At 37.5% G+C, this 27,338-nt stretch overlaps 1 long non-coding RNA gene across 1 annotated transcript in view; it reads right to left on the minus strand.

Moving 5' to 3' along the window:
- Positions 1-354: 354 nt before the first annotated feature.
- The window catches only part of LOC145717709 (uncharacterized), a 96,619-nt gene continuing 69,635 nt past the window's right edge, over positions 355-27,338 (minus strand). Inside the window, exon 3 of the long non-coding RNA XR_014141111.1 lies at positions 355-470. This is a non-coding gene — a long non-coding RNA (uncharacterized LOC145717709). The remainder of the gene's footprint in view (positions 471-27,338) is intronic.

Consider the following 27,338-nt stretch of genomic DNA (forward strand, 5'->3'; position numbering starts at 1 on the left):
ATGGCTTATGTCCAAGTTATTACTGCCTGTGTTTTCTTCCACGAGTTATATGGTTTTATGGTTTCAGATCTCACATTTAGGTTTTTAATACATTTTGAGTTTATTTTTGTGTATGGTGTTAGAAAGTGGTTCAGTTTTATTCTTTTGCGTGTAGCTGTCCCATTTTTCCAGCACGATTCATTGAAGAGACTGTCTTGCTATTGCATATTCTTGCCTCCTTTGTCATAGATTAATTGACCATATAACTGTGGGGGGGTTTTTTTTGTTTTTTTTTTAAAGATTTATTTATTTATTTGAGAGAGCGAGAATGAGAGAGAGAGAGTACATGAGAGGGGGGAGGGTTAGAGGGAGAAGCAGGCTCCTTGCTGAGCAGGGAGCCCGATGCGGGACTCGATCCAGGGACTCAAGGATCATGACCTGAGCCAAAGGCAGTCGCTTAACCAACTGAGCCACCCAGGCGCCCCATATAACTGTGGGTTTATTTCTGGGATTTCTATTCTGTTGCATTGATCTATGTGTCTTTTTTTGTGCCAGTACTACACTGTTTTGATTACCATAGCATTGTATATATCTTGAAGTCTGGGATTGTGATATACCTCCAGCTTTGTTCTTCCTTAAGATTGTTTTGGCTATTCAGGGTCTTTTGTGGTTCCATACAAATTTTAGGACTACTTGTTCTAGGTCTGTGAAAAACACAAATGGTACTTTTGTAGGGACTGCATTGAATTTGTAGATTGCTTTGGATATTATGAACATTTTAACAATATTAATTCTTAGGATGACTTTCATTTAACAACCACCTGGCTGAGTATGGAATTTTTGTCCTTGCCTGGGAGCTGCTAGAGGGGCAGAGCTCAGACCTCCTCTCATCCTCTCACACTGTGCCTGCTGGTTTTGCACAATAGTTTGAACAAAAGCAGTAGTTGAGTTTCTTAATCCATCCTTGCTGAGTTGCCATTGGCAGTCATTAGTTCTCCTTCATAGTTTTTTTTCTTCTGTTAATGCAGATATTTTCCCATACACCTCTTTTAATAGGTATTTTAACAAAAATGAGGAATAAGAAGTTCAGCCAGAGACTTTATCTTATGCTGCCATTCTGCATTCTAGAATTTGTTTGATTGACAATTGATCGTTTTTGAGAGGAGGATGATGATTTTCCTCAAAAAATTTACTTCTTTGAAAAAAGAATATTATAAACTTTCTAAGACAACATAAACCTGTCAAAACCCCAACTGAGCAGACTGCTTTCTATTCTTTAGTGCTTTTTTTGAGAAAAATCCTTCATATGTTTGCATATGATCTCTGATTCCACTAGCATTTATTGGCAGTTTTTACATACAAACCAACACGATTCAAACAGCAACTTCTAGTGACTTCTCTACTGAGCTACTACTTCTCATCCTAAACTGCTCACTTTCTTTTTTAAATTGTGTATACTGTTCTCTCTCTGTTTCTCTCTGTTTTGTGCCTATGTCTGTTTCTATCCCTATCTCTCCTTCTCTTCCCCTTTCCTTCCCTCACCCCAGCTTCTGAACCTTTCTCCCTTCCTCCAAAGCTACTTCCCAGGGCTCTGAGCTTATCTTTGGACAAGACAGAGAAAAGACTTGAGGCAGCTTGCCGGTGTCTTGTAGCCAAAGACTATTCTCCACCCAGTGGAGAATCATTATCACTTAGGAAACCTCACTCCAGTGACATCTCCTCCTCCCTTCTACTCCCCGTTTCCTCAGAGAGAATTACCATGGCACTGAACCCTCCCTCTTCTCACCCTCACTCATAAATCTTATCACCACAGAATGTATTTGAGTTAAACTGTTATAAGACTTAGGTTCCAATTTCAGAATTTTCCTTTAGAAATTTTTATTTTACAAATAAGTTCTTTCACAGAGTTTAACTTAGCCAAATCTCAGCTGAAGAAAAATAAAAGCAAAAAAGTAGTTATTTGGCATGCTGATCACCTTTCCCTGAACAACTTTAATTTTCTCATTCGTCTACTGGTTATTTTTTTCAGTATCTGTTGCTGTATATTGTAAAAGCCTTTCCTGAGTTCTAAAAGGCCTACTTGGAAAAACAATAGAAAACAATAATTGTTATATTGACTGGTTTATATGTTTGCATAAATCCAGTTGAGAAACCCAATATGCCATTATAAAGATGGTAAGAAACACAGAACACTCATAATTATGTACAAATATGGAAGGGGGGTACTTCCATCATGATTTTAGTAGAATTATTAAATGAAGATATATATACAAGAATCTAAAATTTTCTTAATATGTTCTCATAAAATTAGCTCAGTCATCTCTTAATATAACCAAACATCAACATTACATAGTAGTATTTTCTGAAAGAATAGGAGAGGGTAATAATGGGTGATTATCACACTGTAGTCCATGCTTCTCAAAGTGACATCCAATAGCTGCTTGCATGAGAATCTGAGTGCTTTTTTAAAAATGCAGAGGGGCACCTGGGTGGTGCAGTTGGTTAAGCTTCCAACTTTTGATTTTGGCTCAGGTCATGATCTCAGAGTCATGGGATTGAGCCCTGCACTGGGCTCCGTGCTCAGCGCAGAGTCTGTTTGTCCCTCTCCCTCGACTCCTCCTCTCCCCTCACCCCCATTCATGCGTGCTCTCTCTCTCAAATGAATGAATGAATGAATGAGTGAATGCTTTAAAAATGCAGATTTCTGAATCTTCTGAATCTTCCCCACACCTACTGAGTTAAAATCTCTGAAAGTGGGACCCTGTCATCTTCATTACATGAGCTCCCTGGTTGATTTTTATGTACATTGAACTCTGAGACTTAGTGAATTAGGTAGTATTATGCAAAAGGTAAAATAGGGTAATAAAACTTAAGTGCTATCCCCTTTTTATTCTCCCTTTCTCCATTTCAGAGGGAGATGTTTTTCTTGAGTCTTTTTCTTTTATTTTTTTTTATTTTTTTTTTATTCTTATGTTAATCCCCATACATTACATCATTAGTTCTAGATGAAGTGTTCCATGATTCATTGTTCGTGCACAACACCCAGTGCTCCATGCAGAACGTGCCCTCCTCAATACCCAACACCAGGCCAACCCATCCTCCCACCCCCCTCCCCTCTAGAACCCTCAGTTTGTTTTTCAGAGTCCATCGTCTCTCATGGTTCGTCCACCCCTCCGATTTCCCCCGCTTCATTCCTCCCCTCCCGCTACCTTCTTCTTCTTCTTTTTTTTCTTGAGTCTTTTTAACTGCTTGACCAAAGAACAAAAATCGAACAACCTGTTAGAATCTCCTACTTCAATTTCAGACAATTTCATAGATAAAAATGGCCTTGAGTCTAATAGAATGACTGTTACATAATTTTCTCTGATTCTTTTTTTATGCGTTTATCTAGTCCCAATTATCCTTAGATACATCTAAGTCCTCATAATAAAGCACATATGATTTTCTGTCTTGCCGTGAACTCTTTAAATTCGTATTCTGGATAGTTATGTGAGCAGTGCAATTAATCCAACAATACTTGTGGAACACTGAAACAATTAGGTTAATAAGGATGTAAACTTGATGAAGAAGAAAATTGGATAAACTCATTTGACATTTGCAAATAAAACCACAGGGGAACTTAATAGGCCCCTTTATATATTTTAGGAAAAATAAATCCAAATTGGTCCCAAATTATCAGTCATATTCAAAACACTGAGATGCCATTTACAATTTAATAACTTTGAACACCATTATTTTGTAATTGATTATCATTTAGGTTCAAACCAATGCTGGTGTTCTCTCTAAATTCTTTTGATAAAGAAATGTCAAGTAAATTGATGGTACAACCAAGAACAACTTGTTTTCAAGCATATTTAAATATTCCAAGCAGCTGTTTACATAAAAGCAAATAACACACAAATTATACACTGTTGGGGAGCAAGAATTCCTGTCCCCTCAAAGGTTCTTCTAGATGAACTAAGAATCAAATTGACATGAGATAGATTAACAGGAGAAAACCAAATTTAATAGGTATATGAATGGTGAATCCACATAGACCTGGAAGTTCCAAAGACAGAATGACATATATGTCATTCTGAATTAGGGAGAAGGGGGTAGGGGCCTGAGATTTCAGAGGAAAGGAATGCACTTCACAGGACAATAAGAAGAGCAGATAATGGGTAATTAGATGTTTTCTCTGCCATACACATGGGTCACTCAGATAAAATTTATCTCCGGTAATAACCCTTATTCTGGGAAAGACCCCCCAATTTAGATTCTTCTGTGTGGTTAAGGGAGGAACAAAAGTTTCTTTTGAGCCCAGGGGGTCTCAAGTGCCTTCTGCTCAAAATAATTCACATACCAAAGTGGCACATGCAGAGGGCTGGGGGGAATGGGGCAGCTGTCCTGAATCCCCCCTTCAGTGCTCTCTATCCTTAATTTTGCAATAAAAGAGAATCTTCCAGAAAGTAAATCCCATTCCAGTTGTTTGTTCTATGAGAATTTGGTTTCAGGGTGTGGTTGGTATATAGTAAAAAGAATGTTTGTCTTCAGCTATCCCCCAATTTGCTAAATTATAAAGGACCAGCTTTTTGATAGATTACTGGGTGGATACTCTGATTGTCAAGACACTCGAAGCCAATTTTAGTCCACAATTAGAAAGGGTTTTTTTTTAAGATTTATTTATTTATTTGAGAGAGAGACTGTGTGTGAGAGGGGAGAAAGTCAAAGGGAGAGGGAGACAAGCAGACTCCCCGCAGAGTGGGGAGCCCCAGGCAGGGCTCAGTCCCAGATTCTGAGATCATGACCTGAGCTGAAAGCTAGAGTCAGATGCTTAATCTACTGAGCCACTCAGGTGCCCCTCAATTAGAAAATTTTAACCCTTCTAGCTAGTATATGTTTTCCTTTCTTTTTTAAGCTTCTTTTTTGTTTTGTTTTGTTTCAAATTTTTATTTAAATTCTAGTTAGTTAACATACAGTGTAATATTGGTTTTAGTAGTAAAATTTAGTGATTCATCACTTACATGTAACACCCAGTGCTCATCATAACAAGTGCCCTCCTTAACTCATCACCCATTTAGCTCATCCTCTGCCCATCTTCCTCCGTCAGTCCTGTTTGTTCTCTGTAGTTAAGAGTCTCCTATGGTTTGCACCACTTTCTTTTTTTTCCTTCCCATATGTTCATCTTTTTTGTTTCTTAAATTCCACATAGAGTGAAATCATATGGTATTTGTCTTTCTCTGGCAACTTACTTCACTTAGCATAATACACTTTAACTTCATCCATGTCATTGCAAATGGCAAAGTTTCATTCTTTTTGATGGCTGGGTAATATTCCAGTGTGTGTGTGTGTGTGTGTATGTGTGTGTGTGTGTATACATGCATACCACATCCTCTTTATCCATTCATCAGTCGATGGACATTGGACGTTTGGGCTCTTTCCATAGTTTGGCTATTGTTGATAATGTTGCCACAAACATCTGGCTACATGTATCCCTTTGAATTTGTATTTTTATATCCTTTGGATAAGTACCTAGTAGTACAATTCCTGGGTCATAGAGTAGTTCTATTTTCAACTTTTTGAGGAACCTCCATACTGTTTTCTAGAGTTGCTACACTTCCACCTACAGTGCAAGAGGGTTCCCCTTTCTCTGCACCCTCGCCAACGCTTCTTGTTGCTTGTGTTGTTAATTTTAGCCATTCTGACAGGTACTCATGGTGGTTTTGCTTTGTATTTCCTTGATGATGAGTGATATTGAGCATCTTTTCATGTGTCTGTTTGCCATCTGGATCTCTTCTTTGAAAAAAATGTCTATTCATGTCTTCTGCCCATTTTTTTAACTGGATTATTTGTTTTTTGGGTGTGGAGTTTGATAAGTTATTTATAAATTTTGGATACTAACCCTTTATCGCATATGTCATTTGTAAATACCTTCTCCCATTCTGTAGGCTGCCTTTTAGTTTTGTTGTTTCCTTTGAATGTGCAGAAACTTTTTTTATCTTGATGAAGTCCTAATAGTTCATTTATGCTTTTGTTTCCTTGGCCTCCATTGATCTGTTTTGTAAGAAGTTGCTACAACTGAGGTCAAAGAGGTTGCTGCCTGTGTTCTCCTCTAGGATTTTGATGGTTTCCTATCACACATTTGGTCTTTCATTCATTTTAAATTTATTTTTTGTATGGTGTAAGAAAGTGGTCCAGTTTAATTCTTCTGCATGTTGCTGTCCATTTTTCCCAGCACCGTTTGTTGAAGAGACTATTTTATTTCCATTGGATATTCTTTCCTTCTTTGTTGAAGATTAGTTTACCATATAGCTGTGGGTCCATTTCTGGGTTTTCTATACTGTTCCATTGATCTGTGTCTGTTTTTGTGCCAGTACCATACTGTCTTGATGACTGTAGCTTTGTAATATAGCCTGAAGTCCGAAATCATGATACCTCTAGCTTTGCTCTTCCTTTTCAGAATTGCTTTGGCCATTCAGGGTCTTTTACGGTTCCATACAAATTTTAGGATTGTTTGTTCTAGCTCTTTGAAAAATGCTGGTGGGTTTTGATAGAGCTTGCATTGAATATGTAGATTGCTTTGGGTAACGTAGACATTTTAACAAAGTTTGTTTTTCCAATCCATGAGCCTGGAATGTTTTCCCATTTCTTGGTGTCCTCTTTAATTTCTTTCATCAGCGTTCTGTGGTTTTCAGAGTACAGATCTTTCTCCACTTTGGTTAGGTTTATTCCTAGGTATCTTATTGTTTTTGTTGCAATTGTAAATGGGATTGACTCCTTGATTTTTGTTTCTGCTGCTTCATTATTTGTGTATAGAAATGCAACAGATTTCTGTATATTGAGTTTACATCCTGCGACTTTGATGAATTCATGTATGAGTTCTAGCAATTTTTTGGTAGAGTCTTTTGGGTTTTCTACATAGAGTATCATGTTGTCTGCAAATAGTGAAAGTTTGACTTCTTCCTTGCTGATTTAGATGCCTTTTATTTCTTTTTGTTGTCTGATTGCTGAGACTAAGACTTCCAGTATTATGTTAAATAGGAATGGTGAGAGTGGACATCTCTGACTCATTCCTGACCATAGAGGAAAAGCTCTCAGTTTATCCCCATTGAGGATGATATTAGTTGTGGGTCTTTCATATGTGGCCTTTATGATGTTGAGGTATATTCATCTACCCCTACTTTGTTGAGGATTTTTATCAAGAATGGATGCTGGATGTTGTCAAATACTTTTTCTGCATCTATTGTGGGGATCATATGGTTTTTATCCCATTTATTAATGTGGTTTATCATGTTGATTGACTTGAGAATATTGAACCACCTCTGCAGCTGAGGAATAAATCCCACTTGATGGTGGTGAATAATTCTTTTAATGTACTGTTGGACTTGATTTGCTAGTATCTTGTTGGAAATTTTTATATCCATGCTCATCAGGGTTATAGGCCTATAATGGAAATAGATAATTTGAACAGACCCATACTAGAAATTGAATCAGTAATCAAAAATCTCCCCTCAAAAATGTCCAAGCCAGATGGCTTCCCAGGGGAATTCTACCAGACATTTAAAGAAGAGTTAATGCCTATTCTCAAACTGGTCCAAAAAACAGAAATGGAAGGAAAACTTCCAAATTCATTCTACAAGGCCAGCACTAGCTTGATTCCAAAACTGCACAAAGACCCCACAAGAAAGGGAGAATTACAGGCCAAATATTTTTCACCTCTACTCAAAAACTTTGTTGTTGTTTACTGTTCTTATCGTTCTTTCAAAAGAAATTGGTTATGGTTCATTTTTAGAAAAATTAAGGTATTAATAGAGTATATTTTCATGTATGGTCCTAAATATACTACCATGATATAAGGACTTCTTGGAAACTGAAAAACAAGGGTATTTTTTATACATTTAGATACAAAAGTTAATAAAAACTTTGTTCTAATGAGTGTAGGACTTTGATAAGCATTCTTAATCCATTCAGCAAACAAGTACTGTGTACCTACAGAGGGTCTTCATATGTATGCATCCATTTACAGTGATGCAAATGGGAAAAACAGAGTCCCTGAACCCAGAGTTGAGAGTCAAATGAGATGATTCATATTTAAAAGGAAGATGGTCCCTTTGATACTCAGACTTGGGTATCAGTAAGAAAATGGATACAGTTAGTAGTAAGGAGATGGGTTGCATATAATTACAGAAAAATGAATCAGGAAACATTCAGGCAAGGAGTTTCATGTTCTCTGAAAAGATCTGGAGTGCAATCATTTGGAGATTTATATGACTGACAGATAGTATCTGCATGTGGCTAAAATCACTCTATCAATTTTTGCAAAATGTATGAAACACCAAATCTGTTTCTCCTTTGAGTGGTGGGATGTGAGAATGTCAGAGGCAGCTAACATAATGAGAAAAATTTCTCTGAAAGTAAGACTCGTGAAAGCCTGAAGCAAATAAAAGCTTCAAGGGGTTTTAGAGCTATAAAAAGTGGTAGAGAAGTAGTGATATCTTTCTCCTGACAAGTGGCATGGACTCATCATTTTTCTATGAAGATGTCAGAAGAGGCTGTCTGATGGTTTGAATATAAATGTCTTGTTGTCTGGCATGATGTTCACCTGAGTGTCCCTGACAAATTCATATTTAATAAAGTTTTCCCTGACATCGAACAAAAGAGTAGTCTTTCCAAAAGGCAAATCTCATCAGTGTAGATACCAAAAATAATTCCATACAGCCAAGAACTGGTTATTTTTGCCCAAGTTATCTGTATAATTCTTGGTCTGTTTAGATATAAACTGTATCCTCCAGTATTAAACTTAGGAAAATTAAAATTGTAAAGGAAAATTTGTCTTGGAGATTTTCATCCTCCCTTTCAGGACCCCGTATCCCTTTGGGAGATATCTTGGCCATCAAGATCTGATTTTGATTCTTCCTCTTGAGACCAGTCATTCATTTCCTATTGTGCATTTATATTTATGTGTTGTCCTCTTCTGGGATTTCTTTCATAGTAAAACTCTTCTCTAAATATGGAAGGAAGAAAAATCAAGCTATGGAGTTTCAAATGTTAACAGGCAGCATTGTCTTGGTGCTACTAAAATTCTACACAGTCAGCTCTAGGCTGACTTATGTCTAATTCAGAACTTTCATTTGGTAAAGATCAGTTACCTTAATTAATGCTCCTTATCTATTAAGTCTAACTCAGGTTTTGTTTATCAGCTTGAGTGAAAATAATCCACCTTAACTTGCCTAGAATTTCCACTTCTCTGCTTGCCAGCATGAGGAAATTTATTCTTTACTGCCGTAAGTCTGGTAGAATATCACTTGAAAGTCATTCCTTCAGAAATATTTAATGAAGACTTTCAACATGCCAAGATTTTTATGCATAGAAGTTAGGGGGAAGAGTGGCACAAGGAGCCAAAATAACTGCAAAATTAGTTTTTTGTTTCATGGGGAAATGAACCATGGAAGTATGTTAATTGATTCAGTTGTCTCTCTTTAATGGTAGAGTCTGGGCTGATAAGGAAACAAGAATGGAGAATGTAAATAGAGCACTTAAAATCTAATTCTATTTCAGTGCTTTAGGTTTCTTTTTCATTAGGATCTATCTACAGAAGTCTAATATGTTTTCAACAAGTAAATTCTATGGAGCCACATTTTCTATATTTGAATTAATAGATTGAAGTAGTTTTATAAATTAAATCAATTTATTTCTATGTATTTTGTGTGCCCTAAATTTAAGTCTAAACAGGACATGCAATAAGATGAGGGATACAGTGGCAAACAGACTTTATGTGATGCTCAAAATATACATGCTGACAACTCTAAATACTATTTTAGTGACCCCAAAACAAAGTATTTGTTTAATACAGTATTATTTTTATATATATATAATTATTTATATATATATAATTTAATACAGTATTAAAAAACTGTATTAAGTGAGAGAAGAGTTATTTTTTTATTTGTCTTAACACAGTGATTATCTATGCCCTACTAATATTTTAAAAAGCTTGTATAGAGTCAGAGTTCAACAATTACAAAAAAAGAATAAGAAAACAACTTATTGGTTGTGGTCTTCTGTTAAGAAAAAAAAAAAGTAGGAGAAACTAAGGTTGGAGAGAACAGGGGATCAGGTGATTCTGGGGACCAGGTCTTTATAAGTCCTACTGCCTAGGACTCCAACCATTTGAGTGGCCATATTCATAAGTCACCCAGGCTGTCTCCAGCACACTGCTCTCTCCAAAACAGTGTGGAGACCACCTGGGAACTGTTAAAAACAAGACAACAGGCCCAAAATGGAGTCAGTTGTGCTAAGCCCCACATCACCAAACTGAGACTTAATTACAGTTCTGCTCTTCCAGAAATGGAATCTTAAATCGGTCTAACGGGAATAGCCTGGTTAGCGCTAGTGAGGTCATCTGCCTGAGAGACCCCTGCCATCCCTTAAAGGAGAGTAATCTTGCCACAGCCAGTCTTCTTTGTGCTAGTACAACTTCCTTCTACTCCCTTCTGCCTATAAAAATCTTTCATTTCCTACAGCTCCTCAGAGATCCTTCCTGTCTGATAGATTGGATGCCGCTTGATACATGAACAGTTAAAAAAAGCCAGTAAGATCTTTAAAATTTACTGAGTTGAATTTTGTTTTTTAATAGGACCAAACTACATTTTGCTTCTTTTTTCTTTTATTATTTTTTAACTGAAGTATAAGTTGAACCACTTTATATGCTATGTTTACCACAAGTGTAGCTACCTTCTGTCATATACAACACTATTACAATGCCATTGACTGTATTTCCTGTGCTGTACCTCTCATGCCCATGACTTATTTGTTCCATAGCTGGAAGCCTGTACCTCTCACTCCCCTTCACCCCTTTTCAACCATCCTCCCACCCACCCCCACCACTTTGTTCTCTGTATTTATCGGTCTGGTTTTGTTTTTTTGTTGTTTGTTTTGTTTTTTAGGTTCCACATATAAATGAAATCATATGGTATTTGTCTTTCTCTGACTTACTTCACTTAGTATAATATCCTCTAGGTCCATCCATGTTGTCAGAAATGGCAAGATCTCATTCTTCTTGATGGGCAAGTAATAGTCTGTTCCACATGTATACCACATCTTTATCCATTCATCTGCTAATGGGCACTTAGGTTATGTCCATATCTTGGCTGTTGTAAATAATTCTGCAATAAGGTATGGGTGCACATATCTTTCCAAATTCGTGTTTTCACTTCCTTTGGGTAAATACCCAGTAGTGGAATTGCTGGATCATATGACATTTCTATTTTTAATTTTTTTAAAGACTTTATTTATTTATTTGAGAGAGAGAGAGCACACACGAATCGGGGGGGGGGGCAGGGGCAGAGGGAGAGGGAGAAGAAGCAGACTCCTTGCTGAGCAGGGAGACCGATGTGGGGCTTGATCCCAGGACCCCGGGATCATGACCTGAACTGAAGGCAGACGCTTAACTCACTGAGCCACCCAGGCACCCCTATTTTTAACTTTTTGAGCAAACTCCAGACTGTTTTCCACAATGGCTGTGCCAGTTTACATCCCCACTAACAGTGCACAAGGGTTCTCTTTTCTCCACATACTTACCAACACTTGTTATTGTTTTTCTTATACTAACCATTCTGACAGGTGTGAGCTGATATTTCATTGTGGTTTTGATTTGCATTTCCCTGATAATTAGTGATGTTGAGCATCTTTTCATGTGTCTGTTGGTCATCTGTATATCTTCTTTGGAAAAATTTGTATTCAGGTACTCTGCCCATTTTTTTTTTTTTTAAAGATTTTATTTATTTATTTATTAGAGAGCGAGTGAGAGAGAAACAGCATGAGAGAGGAGAGGGTCAGAGGGAGAAGCAGGCTCCCCGCCGAGCAGGGAGCCCGATGCAGGACTCGATCCCGGGACTCCAGAATCATGACCTGAGCCGAAGGCAGTCGCTTAACCGACTGAGCCACCCAGGTGCCCACTCTGCCCATTTTTTAATTGAATTGTTTGGCTGATTTTTGCTGTTGAGTTTCATGAACTCTCCTTTATATATTTTGAATATTAACCCTTTATTGGATGTATCATTTGCAAATATCCTTACAAATTTTAGGATTATTTGTTCTCATTCTGTAAAAAGTACTGTTGGTATTTTGATAGAGCTTGCATTGAATCTGTGGATTGCTTTGGGTAGTGTGACACTTTAATAATACTAATTCTTCCAATTCATGGGCACAGTATATTTTTCCATTTGTTGACATCATCTTCAGTTTCTTTCATCAGTGGTTTTTAGTTTTCAGGGTGCAGGTCTTCCACCTCTTTGGATAAGTTTATTCCTAGATATTTTATTCTTTTTGGTGCAGTTATATAGGGAGTTATTCTCTTCATTTCCCTTTCTGTTGTTAGTGTATAGAAACATAACAGATTTCTCTATATTAATTTTGTGTCTTGAAATTTTACTGAATTTGCTTATTGCTTTTAATAGATTTTGGTAGAGACATTAGGGTTTTCTATATATAGTATCATGTCATCTTTACATAGTGAAAGTTTTACTTCTTATCAGTTTGGAAGCCTTTTATTCCTTTTTCTTGTCTGATTGCTCTGGTTAGGACTTCCAGTACTATGTTGAATAAAAATAGTGAGAGTGGACATCCTTGTCTTCTTCCTGATCTTCAGGGAAAAGCTCTGTTTTGCTCCATTGAGTATGATGTTAGCTGTTTTTCCATATATGGATTTTATGATGTTGAGGTATATTCCCTCTAAACCTACTTTATTGAGAGCTTTTATCATGAACTGATGTTGAATTTTGTCAAATGCTTTTTCTACACCTGTTGAGATGATCCTATGATTTTTAAACTTCATTTTGTTAATGTGGTGTATCATGGTGATAGATTTGCAAATATTGAACCCTTCTTGCATCCCAGGAATAAATCCTACTGGATCATAGTGAATGATCCTTTTATTGTATTGTTCAATGTGGTTTGCTAATATTTTATTAAGGATATTTGCATCTATAATCATCAGAGATATTGGCATGTAGTTCTCTTTTTTTGTAGTGTCTTTATCTGGTTTTGGTAATAGAGTAATGCTGGCCTCAGAGAATATATCTGAAAGCTTTCCTTTCTCCTGTATATTTTGGAATTGTTTAAGGAGAATAAGTATTTAACTCTTCTTTGGTAGAATTTGCCTGTGACACTGTCTGGTCCCCAACTTGTGTTTGTTGGGAGTTTTTTGATTATTAATTCAATTTTGTTACTAGTAATCAATCTGTTCATATTTTCTGTTTTTTCTTGGCTCAGTTTTGGAAGATTGTATGTTTTCTGGGAATTTATTTCTTCCAGGTTGTCCAATCTGTTAACATATTATTTTTCATAGTAGTCTCATAATCCTTTATATTTCTGTGGTGTCAGTTGTTATTTCTCCTTCTTAATTTCTGATTTTATTTATTTGAGTCCTCTCTCTTTTTCTTGATGAGTTCAGCTAAAGGTTTATCAATTTTACCTTTTCAAAGAACCAGTTCTTGGTTTCACTGATCTGTTTTATTGTTTTGTGTTGTTGTTGTTGTTGTGTTAGTATAGTATCTATTTCATTTATTTCCACTCTGATCTTTAATATTTTCTTCCTTCTTCTAACTTTGGGCTTTGTTCTTTTTCTAGTCCCTTCAGGTTTATTTGAGAATTTTCTTGTTCCTTGAGGTAGGCCTGAATGGCTGTAAGTTTCCCTCGTAGAACAGCTTTTGCTGTATCCCAAAGATGTTGGATCATTGTATTTTTATTTTGATTTGTCCCAATGTATTTTTTATTTCTTATTTGACTTCTTCATTGACCCATTCGTTGTCTACTAGCATGTTTTTATCCTCCATATGTTTGTGTTTATTCCAGTGTTTTTCTTATAACTTATTTGTAGTTTCATACAGTTGCAGTTGGAAAAGATGCTTGCTTGATATAATTAATCTTAATACATTTATTAAGATTTGTTTTGTGACCTAATGTGTGATCTGTCCTGAAGAACGTTCCATATGCACTTGAAAAGAATGTGTACTCTATTGGTTTTGGATGGAATGTTCTGTATATATATGTGACATCCACCTGGTCTTTCAAAGACACTTTCTTTATGGATTTTCTGCCTGGATGATCTATCCATTGACGTAAGTGGGGTGTTAAGTCCCCCACTGTTATTGTATTACCCTCAATTTCTCCCTTTATATCTGTTAATATTTGCTCTATGTATTTAAGTGCTCCTAAGTTGGGTGCATAGATATTTACAATTGGTCATATCCTCTTTTTGGGTTGATCTTTTATCATTATGTGTATCCTTTTTGTCTCTTGTTGTAATCTTTGTTTCAAGTGTATTTTGCCAGATATAAGTAAGTATTGCTACTCCAGCTTTCTTTTCCTTTTCATTTGCATGGTAAAAGTTTTTCTATCCCTTCACTTTCAGTCTGTATATATCCTTAGGTCTATAGTGAGTCTCCTATAGGCAGCATATTGATGGGTCTTATTTGTTTGTTTGTATGAATTGATTCAATCACCCTGTGTCTTTTGATAGGAACATTTAGGTATGTTTTTATTGCCATTTTGTTCATCGTTTGGGGAGGATTTTTGTTTGTTTGTTTCTTTTCTGTTCCTTTCTTCTTGCTCTCTTTCCTTGTGACTGATGACTTTCTTTAGTGTCATGCTTGACTTTCTGTTTATTTTCTGTGTACCTATTACAGGTTTTTGGCTTGTGGTCACCATGAAGTTCATATACAACATCTTAACATATAGCATTCTATATTAAGTTGATGGTTGCTTAAGTTTGAACACATTCTAGAACTTCATTTTTATTCCCCCCTCTAAGTTTTATGTGTACGTTGTCATATTTTATATATTTTATTTTGTGAGTGCCCTTAACTAATTTTTGTAGATACAATTGATTTTACTACTTCTGTATTTTAACCTCCATACTAGTTTTATAAATGATTGTCCTACCTTTACTGTATGTTTGCTTTTTTTTACCTGTGACATTTTTTCCTTTCATAATTTTCTTACTGTGATTATGGCCTCTTTTGTTCCACTCAATAAAGTCCTTTTAACATTTCCTGTAAGGCTGGTTTGGTGGTGATGAACTCATTTAACTTTTGTTTATCTGGGAAACTTTTTAACTGTCCTTCAATTCTAAATGATAACCTTGCTGGATAAAGTATTGTCAGTTGTAGATTTCTTCTTTTTAGCACTTTAAATATATCATTCCACTCTCTTCTGGCCTCCAAATTTTCTGCTGAAAAATCAGCTAATAACCTTATGGATTTCCCTTATATGTTAATAGTTGCTTCTCTCTTGCTGCTTTTAAAATTCTCTATATTTAATCTTTGACATTTTAATCATTATATGTCATGATGTGGACCTCCTTAAGGTCATCTTGTTTGGAACTCTCTGTGTTTCCTGAAACTGAATGTCTCTTTCCTTCTCCCAGATTATTGAAGTTTTCAGCTATTGTTTCTTCAAATAAGTTTTTTGCCCTGTTTTCTCTTCTCCTTAAGGAATCCTTGTAATGAAAATGTTTGTTTGGTTGATGTTGTCCAAGATATCCCTTATCCTATCCTCATGTTTTTTAATTCTTTTTTCTTTTTGCTGTTCAGCTTGGTTGTTTTCCATTACCCTGTCTTTCAGATCACTGATCTATTCTTTTGCATCCCCTAATCTGCTGTTGATTCCTTTTAGAGTATTTTTCATTTCAGTTACAGTATTCTTCAAGTCTGATTGGTTGTCTTTTTTATATTTCCTATTGCTTTATTGAAGTTTTCATTGAATTCATCCACTCTTCTCTCCAGCTCTGTGAGCATCTTTATGACCATTACCTTGAACTCTTTATTTGGCATATTTCTTATCTCCATTTCATTTAGTTATTTTTCTGAGGTCTTGTTTTATCTTATTCTTTCATTTGTAGCATATTTCTTTGTCCCCTCATTTTGTTTGACTTTCTGTGTTTGTTTCTATGAATTAGCCAGAATAGCTACTTCTCCTAAACTTGAAGGAATAGTCTTGAGTATGGTCATTCCCTGTGTGGACTGTGTATGCCTGGTGACTTTGGCTGACTTGCTGGAGCTGTGTCTGGAATGGGAAGGCAGGGTACTTCATGCTGGGGCCACCCTGGTTGGATGACCACAGTTGAAATGGGCATAGGCCAGGGTGTTCCCAGGGCTCTTCACACAGCAGGCACCCTGGCAAGTGGGTGCAAGCTGAAGTGAGTACAGGCTGGCAGATCCTGGGGCTCTCTATGCTGAGGGTGCCCTGGCAGGACAGCTGAAGGAAGTGGGCACAGGCCAGGGGTTTCTGGGATGCTCCATGCAGGGGGTGATCTGCAGGGCATTTGTTGTTGAGGGAGGTACAGGCTTAGAGGTCCAAGGTCACTCTGTGCAGGGATTGCCCTGGTAAGTCATCTGGAACTAAATGGTGTAGGCCTGGAGTTTTCTGGGATGTTTTGACTGTGTCATCTTAGCAAATGGCTGGAGTTGTAATGAGTGCTGACCACGGGTACTCAGTGTGCATGTGCTGGGGCCACCTTTGTGGGATGTCTGGAGCTGGTATGGAGTTAGGGGACTGGGGCTCACCAAGACGATAGTCTAGCTAGGACACCTGGACCCTGCTCCCATCTGCACCATCCCAGTGAAGGGGGAAAGTAAATCATGGTGTTTGCCAGTCCCTCTGACACAAGGAGAGTACCAGCATCTCCCCTGCTGTTTGGTGGAGTTCTAGGGCTGGATCTTTTATATTCTATTTGTCTTTTAAAACCATGGGTTGTTGGTTTTTTTTTTCTGTGTCCCTGCAGAGGTTGAATCTGTTCATGATGCTTCATTACTCTCCCTCCCCATTGCAGTTCACAATGTTGGAAGTGGAGATTCCCTTCATTACCATGTCTCTCTCTTGCCATTTTCTCTCTATGTGGTTTCTCTATCTGTTGTGCAGAAACTTTCAGTCAGCCCTCAGTTCTTTTGTAGGAGGAATCGCTCTATATACAGGTATACATTTGGTGGTTCTGTTGAATAGGTGAGTTCAGAGTCTTCCTATGTTGCCATCTTGGACCCTTCCTCTCCCAGTTTGCCTCTTTTTTGTCTCTCATTCTTATCTTCTGGTTCACACCAGAAGACGGGATTCTGATTCACAAGCTAGATCTAGAGTGGATGTACTGGCTGTAATTTTTGATTAAGTAAAACATAACCAGAAAAGTATTTTAGTTTCTACTCTTGTTCTTAAATTGTTTTTCTCAAACATATCAATACATTTTTGGTTAAAGGATGCTATGGTAGATATAATTTACTAACTATACAGAATGTGCTTTAAAAATAATTTTAGTTAGGAATACATAAATAAAAGAAACCTACTAGGATCTGTTTTTTACTTGCAGAAGAATTCTGCCACCAAATATGTGGGGTTTTTTTGCATACCAACAACTAATTTTTCAACTCTCTGTATACCACCAGCTTGGGGATTTAATGTTTCAATTCAATTTTGACACTTAGTACCTGGAGTTAGGACAGACCCCACAGTTTAAGGGTTCAGACCCACAAGACTTCCCCTACTTCATATGTCCATGACAAGTCATGGGTCTCCCATACTTCTGACAAACCAGCTGTAAATTCGGGGTTCCCCCATCTCCATCTTCAGTTTCAATAATTTGCTAGAATAGCTGACAGGACTCAGGAAAGCAGTTGACTACTATTACCAGTTTATTATAAAGCACACTTCTCAGGAACAGCCAAATGAAAAAGATTCATAGGGCAGGATATTGGGGGGAGGAGCAGGGTGTATGTGTACAGAGTTTCTGTGCCTTCTCCAGATGTGGCACCCTCCCAGCACCTCCATGAGTTCACTTATCTGAAGACTCATAGCTTAATGTTTTTTTATGGAGGTTTTATTACAACTGAAATTTCATTTCAATGATTAAGTCATTGACCACTGGTTAGAGGCTGGGGCTGAAATTTCTAACCCTTTAATCACACAGTTGGCTACCTCATTAGTATAAACTCAGGTCTCATTGACAGGGGCTTGCTATGAATAACAAAAGATACTCCTCTCACCCCTACCACTTAGGAAATTCCAACAGTTTTAGGAGCTTTGTACCAGGAGCTGGGGATGAAGACCGAATATTTATTTCTTATTATATCTTTATATTTTGAACTAGTGAAGCTCAACCTATTCCCTTTAAAAAGTAGCAAAATGTGGAAGAGTCCCAGATTCACCACTTACTCCAAGCACCAATTCCCACAGCTGCTGGGGAGGCTGACAGGACCAATTTGGTTGCCTTCAGTCTCCTGAAGGTATTAATCTCAAGAGCACTCCCCAGTAAACTTCCTGCACCCAAATATCTGTCTTTCCAAAGAATCTGTTGTGTATCTGAGTCCAAGCTACTAAATATAAAAATTAGTGAAGAGCAATGCATCGCTAAACTGAAGCATCTTTCAAATAAATGGGACTAAGGTGATAAACTTGAAAATGATTTTGTAATTGTCCTTAGAATATGCATCCATTTTCTCCTTGCAATTTCATTTTCCATGTAAAACATGTAACAGGTCCTCATTAATTAATTAGGAACTGGAGAAACACCACTATGCTAACACCAGGTGTTATTCTCATGGCCTCGTGTGTCTTGCTCTCTTCTTCATCACTCTCCTCTCCTTGATGGTCTCCAGATGTTCATTTAACTATAGTATGTGTTCTTTTCCTCAAGGCCAACTATTTCCAGGTTGCCTTTTATATGTGTCTCATATGCATAAATGTTGAATGCATATCAGTATAAAAGTTAGATAAACTTACTGTTCCTATCATTTCATCTTTCCAAAGCCAACTTTATTTAACAGCAAACATTATTGGTCTCATAACGTCTAGAGACAATATATTGAATAAATAACTTTTCTATGTACCATGAACCAAGGTAATAATACAAGATTATGTCTAACTACTGGGAAGAATGAGAACTCAGTATAGAAAATAACAGGATATTTGAGAAAACATAGGTACTTTTCAGGTAAAAGAAAATATTAATAAACAGTGAAATGTTTCCAACTGGAAGGGTAAAAAAAATTACATGATATTTGGTTATATTAACTGAATTATAATTTCTGATAAAACAGAATCCAGATAAATAAAAAGGAAGTTTTAGAGATTCTTCTTGAATATCTGATTACCTTAAATGTAATACTGTGAGAAATGGAAATGAACTCTTTTACTACATACTGTAAGTTAAGCTTAATGAAGGAACAACTTGATCATGTGTTAAATAAACAGTAAAGGGAACCAGAACCATTGAGCAGTCTTAATATCCCAGAAAGACAGTACCACCTATGAAGTATAGTTGCAGAAAGAAAGAAAAGAAAGGGAAAAGAAAAAAAAAAATAGAGAAAAAAAGAAAGGAAGAAAAGTATTGAATAGAATTTGAATCTGATCAAGGTCCTAGATCTAGTCACTGGTGATAGAGGAAAATGACCACAGAGGGATATAATAAACAAAATCTATAATTGAGGAATGCTATAGGATAAATGACTGGGTTTCTTCAACAAATGGTAAGAAAAAGGAGAGAAGGAAAACTGTTACAGATTACAGCTTTTTTTTTCAGCAGTTGAATTTATTACAGTTTTTTTTAACTGTTACAGATTAAAAGGACTTGATACATAATCACACGCATGTGATATGTGGATCTTGTTTAGACCCTGATGCAAATAAACCAACTATAAAGCAAACACTTTTAAGAACTGGAAAAATGTGAACCCTAACCAGATATTTGATTCTATTAACGTTATTGTTGATTTTAGGTATACTAATAATATTGCATTTATATTAAAGAATCCTTATGTTTTAGGAATATACACTGGCATATTTGTTAATAATAAAATATCTAGAATTTGTTATTTAATAATTCAGGGGTGGAGGAGGAGTAAGGAGGAAAGAGATGAAAGAGTGATCACAGGATGGCAACTGTTAAGGCTAGGTGATGGGTATGTGAGAGAGTTCATCTTTCTTCCATAATGTTTGAAAATTCCATGATGAATAGTTTTTTTAAAACCTCTACTGTAATTAAGACAAACTAAAAGTTTTAATTATAGTTAGTTAAATAATTGAAGTCACAAAAATGCAGTTTTAGAATCTATGCATCTGATGAACATTTAATTTAGAAATCGAACATAATTAAAATTTAAATACATTCTTTTCTAACCTAGGATGCTATTTAAAATCATTTTCTTACAGTGTTTTTCTAAGCCAAGATGCCAACTAATAAAAGCATTTTCATTATGGTGTTTTTTTATTGCTATACTCTTATCCACCAGGAGAGGGAGTAAAAATTCACTGTAACAGTTCAAATCCCAAAAAGAAAATCAGAGAATGATAGAATTAAACAGGAATTTAAATCCTGCAATTTTATAAATTAAGAATCTGAGATCATACAGGTGAAGCAAATTTATAGCAGCAGTTACATGGTTGGCTAACAGCAGGACCAGATGAAGAATTCAAATTTCCTGGCTTCCAGACCAAGGCTAATTTTCACTACAATTATCCTTTCACTACAATTATCACTTCATTATCCTTTGAATGAATACAATATTTCCTTCCTAGCCTGTTAGGTGGTCATATGAAATATTTCAGAAAGTCAAGCTTAGTTTCTTATAAGTAAAGTTGATGTAGGAGTCTCAAAGATGGGCTTTCTCTTTTCTATTTTAGTGTGTTCTGTACGTGTAATGATCGAACAAGGCCATGCCAGGGAATTTGTTATAAGTGAATGTTGCTATTTGCCCACTAGTATGTGCTATACCTTTCCTACATTTGCAATATGCTGTTAGAACAGTTTTTGTGTTTCTGCTTAAATGTGCAAAGTGAAGGAAGATAATTGTATAAACCTTTTCAGCTCACTGAGATTATTTTTTTAATCATAAAATATACAGGCAGATATTTATGTCAAGTGTGCACTTTATATTTAGTCATACTTTTTTCTAAACCATGTAAGATTATCTGAAAATGCTTCTTCATGGAAAAATTTTTAAATATTAAATGGACCCAACTTACCTTATTAAATACATTGGAGGTACTTGTCTAAGCACATTTTGAGGCCAAACGGTAAGAATGGTGGTAAAACTTCTGAACCTGAAACAAAATGTAGATCTAAACACCAATTAAAAGCTGTTATCTAACCCTTCCATTCTTGGAACTGCTTCCCTGCTATGGTAACTACTACTCAGGCTGGTTGTAGCATATTACTTCATGCTCAGGCTGTCAGTGAACCATTTCCCCATGATGAAAAGTGTAGACATTAGCGGTGTGATTGTATGTCAAAACTAAGATGTGTGTTAACAGTTCCTGAAGCATTGTCTGAATAAATTCACCATACTCTTAAATATATGCACTAAATAGATAAAGCATTCTTTTTTTTTTTTTTAAGATTTTATTTATTCATTTGAGACACAGAGATACAGAGAGAGAGAGAAAGCATGAGCAGGGAGAGAGACAGAGGGAGAGGGAAAAGCAGGCTCCTCGCTGAGCCAGGAGCCCGATGTGGGACTCGATCCCAAGACCCTGGGATCATGACCTGAGCCGAAGGCAGACGCTTAACCATCTGAGCCACCCAGGCGCCCCAGATAAAGCATTCTTTAAAAATGGAATGTATCTATTATTTTCCTCTCAAAACAAGAAAACGTCAAACAATTCCCACTCATTTAAGATGAATTTTTATCTAGCTATGATGAAATAATTGATGGCAAATTCCCAAATAGGGGAATGTTAATGTCCCTAACGTTAATTTACCACATTCGTATACTGAGCAACTAAGTGTGAATGCTAACAAAAGCCATATTGATAGCTAAAGGGAGACAAACTTTCTCTTTGGGTCTTTCAAAAACACAATAAAATATTTGTATAGTAATTTTTATACATGTTTAAACATATACAGAATGATAACACTGAAATAGAATATAAATCAATGTCAAATTAAATTCATACTTAATTTAATTCATATTTCTGGGGCACCTGGATGGCTCAGTCAGTTAAGCTGACTCTTAGTTTTGCCTCAGGTCATGGTCTCAGGATCATGAGATGGAGACCCATGTCAGGGTCTGCACGCAGCAGGAAGTCTGCTTGAGATTCTCTCCCTCTTCTCTGCCTCTCCCCCTGCTGGCACTCCCTTGCTCTCACTCTGCTCATTCTGTCTGTCTCTCTCACAAATAAATAAATAAATCTTTTTAAAAGAATGTTCAAATTTCCATGTAGAATATGAAATCCATTTAAAATACTTTATTATTGGGGCACCTGGGTGACTCAGTCAGTTAAGTGGCTGCCGTTGGCTCAGGTCATGATCCTGGGGTCCTGGGATCAAGCCCCAAATCGGGCTCCCTGCTCAGTGGGGTGTCTGCTTCTCTCTCTGCCCTTCCCCCTGCTCATGTACTCTCTCTCAAATAAATAAATAAAATCTTTAAAAAATAAAATAAAATGCTTTATTATTTATTTTAAAACATACATTTTGAAATGTATTTTGGATTTTACAAATTTTCTGAAAGTGGCTTTCAATGATTTTCTGAAGCTCAAATGATAGTTTGATGCTAATATGAACACACTCCTACATAGACACCACCAGAAGCAAAGTTGTCTTAATTCACTTCAAGAACAATTAACATCACTATTTATCAGCATTCTGTGCCAAACCTAAAGAACACCTTTAAACCAAACAGAACTAAATATTCTTTGATAATAGCAGAACCTTTATCTTCTACTTAATTGAATTATAATTCTCTTTCACCTGACAGAATTCTGATATCCTGCTTGAGTCCTAAAAATGGCCTGGCTTATTAAGCCATGGTGGACATTTTGTCTGTAGCATTAGAGTACTGTTTAAAATTTGGAGGCTCCCCCAAGATCTAGAGAGGGAAAGAGTTAGGACAAATTGATATTTTACTACTGGAGGTAAAAAGGGCACATTCACAGGTCTACCTGGGAAAATTGGGCCAAAGGAAGAGTATCCGAAGAAAGAGGGAAAGAAAGAAAAAAGGAAAGAAAGGAAAGCAGCCCAGAAAGTCTCTTGATTACTAGGTTTGAGAAACCAAAATTCCAACTCCTCTATTTTTTATACTCATACTTTTACTCTCCACCTTACACTAAGCAAAAGCAAAGCCTGACAGGCTTCTTGGGAGCAGGACTATTTATCCTTATCTATAACTTTCTTTTTTTTTTTTTTTTTTAAGATTTTATTTATTTATTTATTTGACAGAGAGAGACATAGCGAGAGCAGGAACACAAGCAGGGGGAGTGGGAGAGGGAGAAGCAGGCTTCCTGCAGAGCAGGGAGCCCGATGTGGGACTTGATCCCAGGACTCTGGGATCATGATCTGAGCCGAAGGCAGACGCTTAACGACTGAGCCACCCAGGCGCCCTATAACTCTTTCTTTTCCACAATTTCTATGCCTGAACTGGGAGGACAGACCTGTTTCCTGTTCATTCTCATTTCTATTTCCTCTCCTTTTTCTGGTGCTCACAGGAATAGGAGGTGCTATTTTAGCCTCCAGGCCCGTGCTGGGTATCCTAATCCATTTTGAGTTTATTTTTATGTATGGTGTGAGAAAGTGATCCAGGTTCATTCTTTTGCATGTGGCTGTCCAGTTTTCGAGCACCATTTGTTGAAGAGACTGGGCTCTCCCATTGTATGTTCTTGACTCTTTGGTCATACATTAATTGATCATATAAGTGTCGGTTTATTTCTAGGTTCCACTGAGCTCTCTGTTTTTATGCTGACACCACACTGTTTTGATACTGTAACTTTGTAACAGGGTTTGATGGTTTGAAATCAGGAAGTGTGATGCCTCCAAATTTGTTCTTTCTCAAGGTGGTTTCTACCCCATGCAGGGTATTCTAATCCAGACTTTTATTAAAGAGGTTTGGTAGTTATTAGGTGCTAGCTCAAAAATAAATGAATTATTCTGAAATTCTCATCCTGCTAATTTTTTCATAGACATGGTTCTCTTGGTAAGAAAGACTGAGGGAAGGCAGGGAAGGGTTGCACTGTAAGCCTGCAACACTTCAGAGTTCCTGGAACCCAGTAGACCCCAATGCACAGTAAAAGCCACGTAATAGCTACATCTAGTCTAAGAGAGAGTAGAGATGTCAAAGATGGTTGGGAAGCACCACTGTGGGCAAGTCCTCAGCTGGGTGTCAAATGAGAAAAAACAGTTCAGTAATGAGTTTTGTTATCTTCTCTTTAAGGATTTTATTTATGTATTTATTTGAGAGAGAGAGGGTGGGGGCAGGAGCAGAGAGAGAGGGATAAGCAGACTGCTCGCTGAGTGCAGAACCCGACATGGGGCTTGATCTCATGACCTGAGCCGAAATCGAGAGTTGGACACTTAACCAGCTGAGCCACCCAGGTACCCGAGTTCTGATGTCTTTTATTCCAAGGGAACACAATCCGTGGAAGGAGAGCACACTTTCTGAGGGATTTTGGCCAAGAGCAGCTTTTATAGAGCTTTTTTTTTTTTTTTTTAAAGATTTTATTTATTTATTTGACAGAGAGAGACACAGCGAGAGAGGGAACACAAGCAGGGGGAGTGGGAGAGGGAGAAGCAGGCTTCCCGCCGAGCAGGGAGCCTGATGTGGGACTCGATCCCAGGATCCTGGGATCATGACCTGAGCCGAAGGCAGTCGCTTAACCAACTGAGCCACCCAGGCGCCCAATAGAGCTTTTTATAGAGCTTTAGAAATGACAATGAAGAAACAGGGCATGATTGGCTGGGGTTGCATATCTGACCTTATTTAGAAAGATCAGGGACAAGGAATTAAGTATAGATCTCAGCATTGGCTTGGAGTTGGCTGGCCAGATATAATGTTTCTGGTGGAGTATTTACAGAAACACAAAAGTTCAGTTTGCTAACATGTCACCCTGCCCAGCAGGAGCAGCTCCATCTTGAGCTGAGAAATTTGTTTCCACCGGGGGCTAAAAGATTTTCAACAGAAAGCCAAGGATTTTAAAGAGAGCACACACAATGGAGAGCAGCCTTAGGTCACCCTTAGGGTTAGGTTAAAGCTCTGAGCAGCTGCTTCCTCTGCAGGTCCACGCAATCCTGTTCCTTCATTGGGAGTGGCAAAGAAAAGCAACAGGATGAGGGAGGAGAGCAGAGACATAGTAAGCACCCCAGAGGCCCCTGAGTGGCCCTTCCCCCACTAGCTGACACTGAGCCAGTATTACTCCATCAAGTCACAGGAGGGCTCAGAGGATCTGACAAGAACATACTCCTGTACACATTCGTTCTATATTTTGAGGAAAGCTAAGCACCACCCTCTGTAATATGATATTATAATTATCCCTATTATCACTCTTTGATCTCTTGACAGTGACTTTAATAACATCAGGGATTCAATAAACAATCTTCCCAACTGACTGACAAATCAGCCAGCCAGCAAGAAAGTTTCCAAAAAGACTGAGGGAAGCAGAGCGGGCAGGAGGTGAATGTGGGAGAAGTAGGGTCGAGAGAGATAATGGGAGGGAACAAAGGGTACCTGTGGACTTCCTTAAAACCTCTTCCTCCTTGCAGAATTGTGTCTCCCAGTTGCTGCAGGCTGAGCCAAGCCTGAGCAGGATTCTAACATGAGCCAAGGTTATTGTCACTTCCCAGAGTGGTTTCGTGGCTCTCCTGCCAGCTCTAAGGCTATGCTGAACCCCTGGAAAGCATCCATCTGAGGAAGTGACTTACCTTTGGAGTTAAAACATCGTGTTACCCCTGTCTGAAAAATAGCATTGTCAGAGAGGGACGAAAGAAACGAGTGACAGAATTGTGACAACTTTCTTGAGCAGGAAGTCTTGAGGAAAGGGAAAGCGATTTATGGAGGCTGTTATGAAGGGTTTTCTGTGTTCCTCTGTGAGAACCACATGCTGCTCTCCATGATTCCTCCAGGCTTTTGGAGTCACATTGCCAATGCTTTGAATGCACGTCATGTAGAGACAAGTCACCAGGAAGCAGTATTATATAGACACAGTCACATTTTGAACCCTTCAGCCTTGCCGATCAATGGCCACCTTCACAGGGGAGGTGAGCAGCATGACCAGCAGGGGGCCCATGTGCACTGGCCCTTTTGTCTATCACACCCCACAGTGGGAACAGCAGGACTCCAGTCCCTGTCCTGCAACTGGGATTTCTGCCAACCTGGTAAAATCCAGCAAGGGCATGGTTCACCGAGGTAGCCTGGGACCTACATGCAAAGTGGAAATGGCCAGGGGAGCCCTCCAGGGAGTTATGGGAGGTGAGGAAAGCAAAGATTCACATGCTTTCTAAGTAAAAGCAAAAAATCAGGATTTCTTTGATTTCCCACCAGTTTTCTACTCTAAAATAGAATAAAAGAGTACAGTGATATATTAATTTTGCACCTCTCCCCTTTTCAAATGAAATAAAGAATACAAGGAAAGTCAGGAAACTGCTCAAGACCTTTTAGCAAGTGGGGGTGTGGGGCCAACTACAAAGAAAGCAAATGAGACACAAAGCATTAATTTTTGCCAAAACCATAAACAACCTTCCTATACCTCAGACTAAAGAGAAATTCTGTTTTCATCACTGCCTCCCTGCAGGAAAGTTAGCTTAAGCTGGATTGAGTGAACAGAGAGAGCATGGAGTTAAAAATTGATTGAACAGGAGCATGGTGTCCAGAACAAAAAGAGTGTCTACAGGATTCACAGACAGTGTGTGCTCAGGGTGCCCAGAGGGGCTCTGGGCTCTCAGTGGGTGGTGATTTGGACAACTCACTTCTAAAGTTGCTTTGTATTTTCAGGACAAATAAGATTAAAGAAACGGCTTTTTTTAAAAAAGACAAAGCACTGCTATGTACAGACATACCTGTACAAATCAAAGATAACATTTTATTGCCAACTATGGTTTATTCTAGGACTGTAAGATTGGTTCAACCTTTAAGTGATCAATGTAGTTTGGCATATCATACTAAGAAAAGATAAATTGCATGATCTAAATAGATGAGCAGAAATCATGTGACATAATTCATATCCATTTATAATGAAAACTATCAGCAAATTAGAATGGAAGGGAACTCTATCGACTTGATAAAAAGTCATTCATGAAGAGCTTTCAGTTTTCTCTTTAATGGTGAAGGCCTGAATGCTTCTCCAAGAACAGGAACAGGACAGGAAGGTCAACTCTCTCACTTCTATTTCATGCTGTATTTAAAGTCCTAAACAGCAAAAAGGGCAAGAGAGAGGAAAAAAAAAAGAAAAGACACACAGATTTGAAAAAAAAAAACACCTATGTTTGCTATGATTGTTTACATTAATATTCCAAATAATTTTTTAAATGCTATTGAAATAAGGGAGTTTAGTAAGGTTGCACAATCAAGATCAATATAAATCAAATGTCTTTCTGACAGTGAATAATTGGAAAATCCAAATTGAAAAAATAC

This window comes from Leptonychotes weddellii, chromosome 2 (genome assembly GCF_054177405.1).
Source record: "Leptonychotes weddellii isolate Sample4059 chromosome 2, ASM5417740v2, whole genome shotgun sequence".
NCBI lineage: Eukaryota > Metazoa > Chordata > Mammalia > Carnivora > Phocidae > Leptonychotes > Leptonychotes weddellii.